Source organism: Lactuca virosa, chromosome 9 (assembly GCF_052849685.1).
Source record: "Lactuca virosa cultivar CGN04683 chromosome 9, Lactuca_virosa_CGN04683_v6, whole genome shotgun sequence".
Lineage (NCBI taxonomy): Eukaryota > Viridiplantae > Streptophyta > Magnoliopsida > Asterales > Asteraceae > Lactuca > Lactuca virosa.
This window is the reverse complement of record NC_136434.1, coordinates 293,187,768-293,197,020: the sequence shown is the minus strand read 5'-3', so window position 1 is coordinate 293,197,020 and position 9,253 is coordinate 293,187,768. Positions and strand designations below refer to the sequence as shown.

The 9,253-nt window shown below is 41.5% G+C and overlaps 1 non-coding gene across 1 annotated transcript; it reads left to right on the top strand.

Annotated features, from left to right (window-relative positions):
- Nucleotides 1-6,126: 6,126 nt before the first annotated feature.
- On the top strand, nucleotides 6,127-6,245 carry LOC145141464 (5S ribosomal RNA). Its single transcript, XR_013722672.1, has one exon. It is a non-coding gene; the product is annotated as a 5S ribosomal RNA (ribosomal RNA).
- The last annotated feature ends 3,008 nt before the right edge of the window (nucleotides 6,246-9,253 follow it).

The following is a 9,253-nucleotide window of genomic DNA, read 5'->3' as shown; positions in this document are numbered from 1 at the left end:
ACCATCCGAAAGGCCCAATCATGCCCCAATTTTCCAAATTGGGACCCAAATCCCTTTGTTGGCCTTCACCAAGAGAACCTAGAATAAGCATCAGCCCAAAACCTGATGACCCAACAAGGCCCTAATCATCTAAGCCCAAAATATGGCCCAAACTGAAGACCCAAGATTCTGAGGCCCAACCTACTGAATACTCGAGGCGTACTCAACTCGTACGTGGGGCGTACTCGCCTTAGGGATTGTACGCTAAGAGTACATGCTTTTACGCCCAACATACTCCCTCATCCAGCCAACTTTCATTTCCAGCTCTTAATTGATTAAGACATCACTCCAAAACTTAGATCTAATTTCCTTGGGCTGATTTATCACGTAAAATTGCTAACTTTACGTACATGCATGGCTTAATGAAGCTCTTAAAGCTCAAAAGGACTTAATAGATGACTTAATGCATGCATGAGACCATAAACACTATAAAGTTTGCACCTTTAAGCTTAAGAAACTCATAATATGCCCAGATCTAAAAGGATAAGCCCCACAAACGACTTAACTCATCAAATTAACCCAAAAGGTACCAAAAGCATAAAAACCATGACATGAAGATATCCAATCATACAAGGATCAAGGTTAGGACTTTATACCTCAAAATTCACCAAGAGATGGAGCTAAATCCGGATCTCTAAGATTCCTTCCAAAGAATGACTCCACCAACTTCTTCTTCTTTCACTTCAAGGAGCATAAACCACCAAAATCAAGACCAAGGCTCAAGAACACTCAAAGAGGCTATTAGGGTTTGAGATTAGGGTTTTAAGGCAATGGAGGTTGGTAAAAAGGCTAGCCCTACGGACTTAAGGACCTTATATAGGGTGCAACACCCCAAAATAGGGTTTTCTTATCCTCCTCGTACGCCATGCATAAACTTTGTACATCCAGCGTACGAGGATTCAGACCGACGACCAACTTCAACTAGTACGCTAAGCGTACGCATGTGGTACGTCCCGCATACTAGCTTCTCAGATAGTATGCTAATCGTACCCTATGGTACACCCCGCATACTAATTACATGTGTCAAAATGCAATTAATAAAATATGAAGGAAAAAAGGGAACATACTCATAACAAGCGCTATAATTCTCCCCCACTTGAATCAGACTTTGTCCTTGAAATCTACGGTCCCAAATAACTCGGGATAGTGTTCCCTCATCTCATCTTCCGGCTCCCAAGTCCACTCCGAACCCTTGCGGTGCTGCCATTGCACCTTTACCAACTCGACAACCTTGTTCCTCAAGGTCTTCGTCTTCTTATCAAGGATCGTGACCGGTCTCTCAATATAATTCAGGCGGTCATCCACCTGAATGTCCTCCAATGGTAACACTGCAGAATAATCTACTAAGCACTTCCACAGATGAGCGACATGGAATGTGCTATGAATCTGACTGAGCTCATCTAGAAGATCCAATCGATAAGCAACCTATCCCACCCGAGCCAAAACCCTGAAAGGACCAATATATATGGGGCCCACCTTGCCCCGCTTCTTGAACCGGATGACACCCTTCCAAGGTGACACCCTTTAGGAGAACCATATCTCCCACCTGGAAATCTAAGTCTGACCGACGCCTGTCGGCATAACTCTTCTGCCGACTCCGAGTTGTCTGGAGCCTGCTCCAAACCTGCTGAATCAGCTCAATGGTCTTAAGTACCACCTCATTACTCCCTATAACCCACTGACCAACCTCGCCCCAAAAAATCTGGGTCCTACTCTTCCTCCTGTAGAGCATCTCAAAAGGAGGTCGATCAATGTTTGCGTGATAACTGTTGTTATACAAAAATTCCGCTAACGGAAGATACGTATCCAAATTCCCACCGAAATCCAGAACACACGCCCACAACATATCCTCTACGGTATAAATAGCCCGCTCACTCTGACCATCGTTCTGCGGATGAAATGTTGTGCTGAAATGGAGACGAGTGCCCAAATCTTCATGAAATATCTTCCAAAACCTGGAAGTAAACTGGACATCTCTGTCAGAATCCACCGAAACTGGCACCCCATGTCACAACTAGCATTTTTGCTAGGAAATTCTACTCTCATGCAATCATTCACCTAGTGTAATAACTTGTACTCTAAGTGAATACTATACTCTATTGTCGTTCAAATACATCTCATATGCCCAACTAAGGACTGAAAACCTTAGAAATCCCGGTTCAAGTTCTTTATGGACTAGGATTTTCTTACTGGGCCTAACGGACCAATAAGCATTCAACACGACTATTTTGGGCTTAGAAACCCTATTTGGATTCTAAATGTACCCAATTCACAAATCTATAACATTTTGGACCATTTGGGTCTAGAATGATTCATTCTAACCCTAATGGGCCTTATTGGGCCATAACAACTCCAATTAACCTTAATGGACCTTAGAACCCATTCTTTTATACTATTGGGTCGTGAGATACCCTAAATGCCCAATGGGCCGAAAGATTTTATGATTAGGCTCCAAAAATCCTAACTAAAGTTTAATGGGCTCAAGCTATTCCAATTCCTACCTTCTTTGGCCCAATTCTCGGCCCAATTAACAAAAAAAAAGAGATTAAACATGCAAGTGCCACCTAATCTTTGCATGGTGGACTTCCATGCTTAAACCCACCATATAACAAGGGAATTACATATATCCAAGCTCATCACTTCCACATTTCCCTCCTTCTTCTCTCTTCTCTTTAATTCTCGGCCACGCTCTCATTTCTCCAACCTCTCTCTTTTCAAACTCAACAATACTTCTCTAGATGATCTAACACTCCTCCATCCACTTTCCTCAAGAAAACGGTGAGTATAAGGAATATCTTCAAGTGAATCACTTCAAGCTTCATTTTGTGCACCTTAGAGCTCGAAAATCATCTCAATAACACATCTAGGGCCGAGATATCTTCACTTCTTCATCAACAACCGAAACATCAAAGCAAATGTGAGTTCATACCCCCTTGTTTTCGGTTTTTACTTTGTTTTTGGGGATAATACAAGTTGTGTTGTGTAGATCTATGTGTGTATGCATGAATATGTGTGTTTTTCATGATTTATTTGGTGGTTATGTGTTATTTACTTCATAAATCTAAAAGTATGTTAAGAATATTAAGTTTATCACTTGGATATACATGAAAACCTTGAGAAAAGTATGTGTTATCACATATAATACATGTAAACTAGTAGATCTGGGATTTATACACTTAAAATAGTAAAATTAGAGTTGTGTTCCAAGATCTATAAACTAAACTCAAAAATCAGCCTTTCACAGGAAAGTTTTGGTCCAATCTCGAACTGTTTTGACCACCTAAATGATAATATTTTTCAAAACTGTTTTACATGAAAAAAGCTCAGGTTTCTACCTTTAAAATGACTACTCTCACGTTTTCATAAGATTTTTCTACAATTTTTGGAGAATTTTACAAAACTGTCTATCAGATTTGAAATAATTTCGGACCAGCCTGTGAAGGTGAGCAATTTCACACTTGTTAGAGGCCATTAAAAATTATGAGAAAAATTGTGAACAAAGTAGACAAAATTTCCAAACTTCCAGAATTTACGGATCCAAATTTCGACTTACGATGATTTTTCTACAAATTTTCCAACAACTAGGTCGGAAAAGCCCAAAACCAGAAAAATGTGTATTTTCACAAAAATCAAGCCAAAAATGATATTTTTGACAAAAATGGGTTTAAAATGTTATTTTTACAACAAACTAGTCATCAACACAAGTTTTGAACAAAATGGAGACTAAAGTGTTATTTGTACAAAAATTGGGCCTTAATTGTAAATTTTTGGCTTATTGGGCCAAGAACGTCATTTTTACAAAAAGTGGGCTTTTATGCTATTTTAGTGAATACTTGAACCAAAACCAACGATAAACTAACAAACGGATTAATTTGATCATTTTCTAGGTTATTGGGCCTTAGTGGCCCATTTTTATGTGTGATAGGTCTTGTATACTATTTATATGGTTATTGGGCCTCATTGACCCATTAACATGTGCGACGGACCTTGGATACTATTTGTGTGCTATTTGGGCCTGTAAATACCTTACATGTGAAATGGGCCTTAGTTGTCCTTTCATATATATTTTGGGCCCATGTTATACAATCTCATTCCAATTGGGCCTTGAAATGATTTACATGTTTAGCGATGCCTTAGTGGTTCACTTACATGGTTCATTGGGTCTGGAATGAGATTATACATTTCTTCGCGTAAATTCGATTAAGGATCTAGTGAGTTTTATCGGTTGACACCTATTAAGTGTTCGATTGTAGCCTGTAGTTATAACCAGAGTCTCTTGGAGGGAGAGCGGGGATTTGTGTATAGATCTATACGGGGATGACACCCCACACCTGAGCTGTTCGCTACAGTTAGACTAACTCAGTCTAGGGTGACGAAAACCTTATAATCAAAACCGACGTCCAACAACGCCAAGACAGGCGACATTGTCTTTATTTAGTATGGTTATGACGGCTCACTTAGAGGAATTAACGTTATGAAGTTTACGGAAGACCATTCTCTTTTCTTTTGGATTACTCGGAAACATACTCTCACTGGTACTCAACCTCGGGGGTTGGTATGGCAGCTTTCTCTTTTACAGACAACATCGGGTTGTCTGGGAACATTCTCTATACATGCTCTTTACATTCTCTCTACATTCTCTTTACCCTTTTAGTCAAATAAACAATAACATACATGCATTAATACAAGATCTGACACAAACATACTAAACAGTTTTCAGAAAATATAGAATTTTCTGGTGGTTTCAAAGTTATACAAATCATTTTCACAAACATGCTTATGAACTCACCAACATTTTTATGTTGACCTTTTTAAATTAACTTGTATTCTCAGGAAACCGTTGAAGCAGGATGAACGAAACAAACTAATGGATATTGTGTTATATTTTGTTTCATCATACTCTCACTATTTTGGCATGTAATATTCAAATACAATACTCGATGTACACAATGAATGTTGTTATATTACATGTGTGATGATGATGATGTTATGTTTCAATTATATACTCTGTAATGATACTACAATGTTGAAAGTCTCATCAAGCCCCCGGACGTTTCCGCCGTCTGGTTCGGGGGTGTGACAGATTGGTATCAGAGCATTGTTTATAGTGAACTAGCATATCTAATCATACAGGATATGCAACTATAAATACAATGGGACTAAACTACTCTGAACATAATAATTAAAATACATACTTATGTGTGCATTTTAGATTAATAACACAACAAGAACAGTAAAAGTCTTTGGAGGATTTGAACATCACTATTAAACCCGGACAGTTATGTAGTCGTATTGGGGGTGAATGTAGCCTGATCAACTACATTCATTCAAAATACGACCAACATGTGTTCGGGAGTAATTGTGATGGACAATGAATAAAAAACTTACAATTTAATTATCCAAAGAGCTTATAGAATCAAACCTAAACAAAATTTAAATACTATAGGAGTATTTGGTGTGCTATTTGTTTCTAGTAATAATACCCCTCCGTGCAATACACTATAGACGGGCATCATTAGCCAGGAAACCCCTATCTCCTTATTCAAGGAAAAACATGGTGGCTCGACCCAGAGGAAGACCCAGAAGGAGACTTAGAGGAAGAACCAGAGGAGGAACATGAAGTAGAACTTGCAGATGGAACCGCCGAGTCAGTAGTGAACCTCGAAGAGGAAGAGCTCGAGGTCAATGACGATCATGCCTCGGATGCAGAATCCAAGGTCATCAATCTTCCATACATGGCCAGAGTACCGGATTATCGTAAGGGCCCCGATGGCCCCACGTCCCATGGGCACATGATAATTGGAGATGGAGTCACCAGCAGGGGATACGACCACACTACGGTAGGAACCGAGGTCTCTTCGATCTTAGTCATAGAGGACCAGCTGACCGGGCCCTCCCAGTCATGGTCCGCCGCACCCGAGACGTTGGCAACCAAACTCAGGACACCCACAATCAAATGGACCAAATGCGGGCTGCTGTTGAGAGAACTGAAAGACAAACTGAGGAAGTGATCGGGGACTCCCAAACGAGGCAGTTAGTTCGGGAGGCACGACTACGAGACACCGAGCGAAAAGTAGCTCATCTTCAGGGTGTGATCATACCAGCACTAATGCACCGGATCCCATCAGAACTCCGTAGTTAAGCGTGCTTGGGCGAGAGTAGTACTAGGATGGGTGACCCCCTGGGAAGTCCTCGTGTTGCACCCCCCACTACCATTTGTTATGATTCTCTTTCGCGTGCTAAGATGGTATTTACTAATGAAGCAATAATGTGTTTTCCTTATTTCATGTTATTGCACGAATTCACTTATATGCACAACCGAAGCCCTAAAACCGCTAGATACTCAAGGATCTCGAAACCAAAAAAATCTATGAACTCTAGGGATAGACTTAATATTCATGCCAAATCCATGACTACCTACTACCATAAATACATCATAGGGATGTAGATGGAAACAATCAGAATCATACGACAAGACGCGAAATTTATAGAGTACAACCAGGAATGACGATCACTACTTACGATCTAGCTTATCATCATACATCAGGAAAATGTCATCCCACATAAATAACAAGCACACCCACGAGACACCGCTCCTGCAGATGGACTCTGCTACCTTCCAAGCTGCGGTAACAGCGGCAGTAACCGCTGCTATGGCACAACTCAACGCAAACAAAACCAATAGAGGTGTAAATAGAATCGACAACCCCAGCCGAAGGAACGAGCACGAAAACCAACAAGTGACAGCTTATCAAGGCACTCCAAACCCCAAGCTTAAGAGCAGGAAGAGAAAGTCTGGAAGTAAGAGAAAGGGGCAGCTAACTCAAGGGTTCTCAAAGAAGCAGCATGTTGTTGCTGTTCATGCGACCATGACCCCTACTACATCAACATCAACGAGACCATATGCTGGAAGCCTTCCAAGATGCAACCAGTGCAATTTTCATCACAAGGGAGCCTGTCGGGAGCTGCATTGTAAGAAATGCAACCGAAAGAGTCACACCACCAAATACTGTAGAACTTATCCACGACAGAATCATCAACCAAACAAAAACAACAACAATCACAACAACCTTAACAACAACACCAATGATGAGACCAGTCACACCTGCTATGGGTGTGGAGGAACCGGTCACTTCAGGCACAATTGCCCCAAGGCTAACAATCAAGGAGCAGAAGGATCCGGAAGGGTCCTGACCTTGGGTCAAGGCGAAGCATTCCAAGACCCCGACAGTTGTTACTGGTACGTTCCCACTTAACAACTCTTTTGCTTGCATCTTACTCGATAGTGGAGCTGAGCGAAGCTTCGTTAATAACAAATTCGAGCACTTACTAAAACAACAACCCCAGAAGCTAAACGAAGCCTTCACAGTGGAGATGGCTAAGGAAAAAAAACCGAATTAACCTATGATATTTATGTAGAGTATACCTTAACACTAAACAACCATTCATTTCAAATAAATTTAATGCCAGTAAATATTAGGAGTTTTAATGTGCTAATCGGCATGGTTGGGTTAAACCCCCACCGTGCTGATACTATGTGTCACGAGAAGGCTGTTTGCCTTCACCTCCCCAATCACGAAACTCTAATAACCTATGGTGATAAACCTGGTGCCAATCCTCGTCTTAACTCGTGCATTAAGGCACAAAAGTGCCTGCACAAGAAGAACTACGTTTTCCTCGCTCACGTTGTGGACAAGGCCGAGGAAGAAGTAAGCATACAAGGTATTCCAGTAGCATGCGGTTTTCCGGATGTATTTTCCCTAAGAACTTCCGGCAATACCCCGGAGAGATAGGTCGAATTTCAAATCGACCTCATACCGGGAACCACATAAATTGCCAATTCATCCTACAGGGTAGCTCCCGCCGAAAATTCAGAAGTTATCCAGTCAATTGAGAAGAATTGTTGCGCAAAGGATTCATCGGACCAAGCTTCTCACCCTGGAGAGCTCCGGTCTTGTTCTTCAAGAAGACGGATCCTTCAGAATGTGCATCGATTTTAGGGAATTGAATAAGCTCACCATCAAAAACCGATACCCACTCCCTCGGACTGACGACCTATTTGACCAGCTCCAAGGAGCTAGTTACTTCTCTAAAATAGATCTAAGAACCGGTTATCATCAACTTCGAGTCCGAGAAGAGGACATCCCAAAAAAACTGCTTTCCGAACTCGTCGCGACCATTTTAAATTCGTTGTGATACCCTTAGGTCTAATGAATGCTCCCACGGTATTCATGGACCCTACGAACCGAGTTCTCCCAACCATTCCTAGTCAGCCTTTTTAATTATTTTCATCGATAACATACTCATCCGCTCACGAAGCAAGAACAAAACACTGTCAACACCTATAACCGGCTTGGGAGACATCGAAGCCGGATAATACCGCGAAGGAAGCACTGTGTGGATTGGATAAAACTCTCAAAGTCAAAAGAACAAAGCTTATTATTACAAGAGTTGGATCGAGCACTAACTGGGTGATTGGCGATAGGTTAATCAAATCTACCCATTTCCTGCCAATAAAGGAATCATACAAGACGGAAGGATTAACTCGAACCTATATAAAAGATATCGGGAGACTTCATGGGGTATCAATATCTATTATCTCGGATCGGGATAGTGGATTTACTTCAAGATTTTGACAGTCGCTACGGAAGCTATGGGAACACAGCTAGACATGAACACTTCTTACCACCCTCAAACCGATGGCCAGAGCGAGCGAACCATTCAAACGCTAGAAGACATGATCCGAGCCTGTGAAATCAATTTTGGCAAGTCATGGGATACCCACTTGCCCTTGATTAAATTTTCATACAACAACAACTATCACACAAGCATAAGGGTTGCTCCTTTTGAGGCCTTATATAGTCGCAAATGCAGATCGCCTCTCTGCTGGGCTGAGGTGGGTGATACCCAACTGGCAAAAGGGCAGTCATCGGACAGCACCCTTACAGAACCAGAAATCATTCGAGAGACTATATAGAAGATAATCCAAATCAAAGCCCGACTCCAAGCGTCGTGTGACCGACAAAAGAGTTAAGCTGACAAACGACGAAAACCTATGGAATTCCAAGTCGGAGATCAAGTGCTATTGAAGGTCTCTCCTTGGAAAGGGATGATCCATTTTGGGAAACGGGGAAAAGCTAAATCCGCGATACATCGGACCGTTCGAGATTCTTGCCCGAATTGGTCCAGTAGCTTATAAACTGCAGCTACCTTC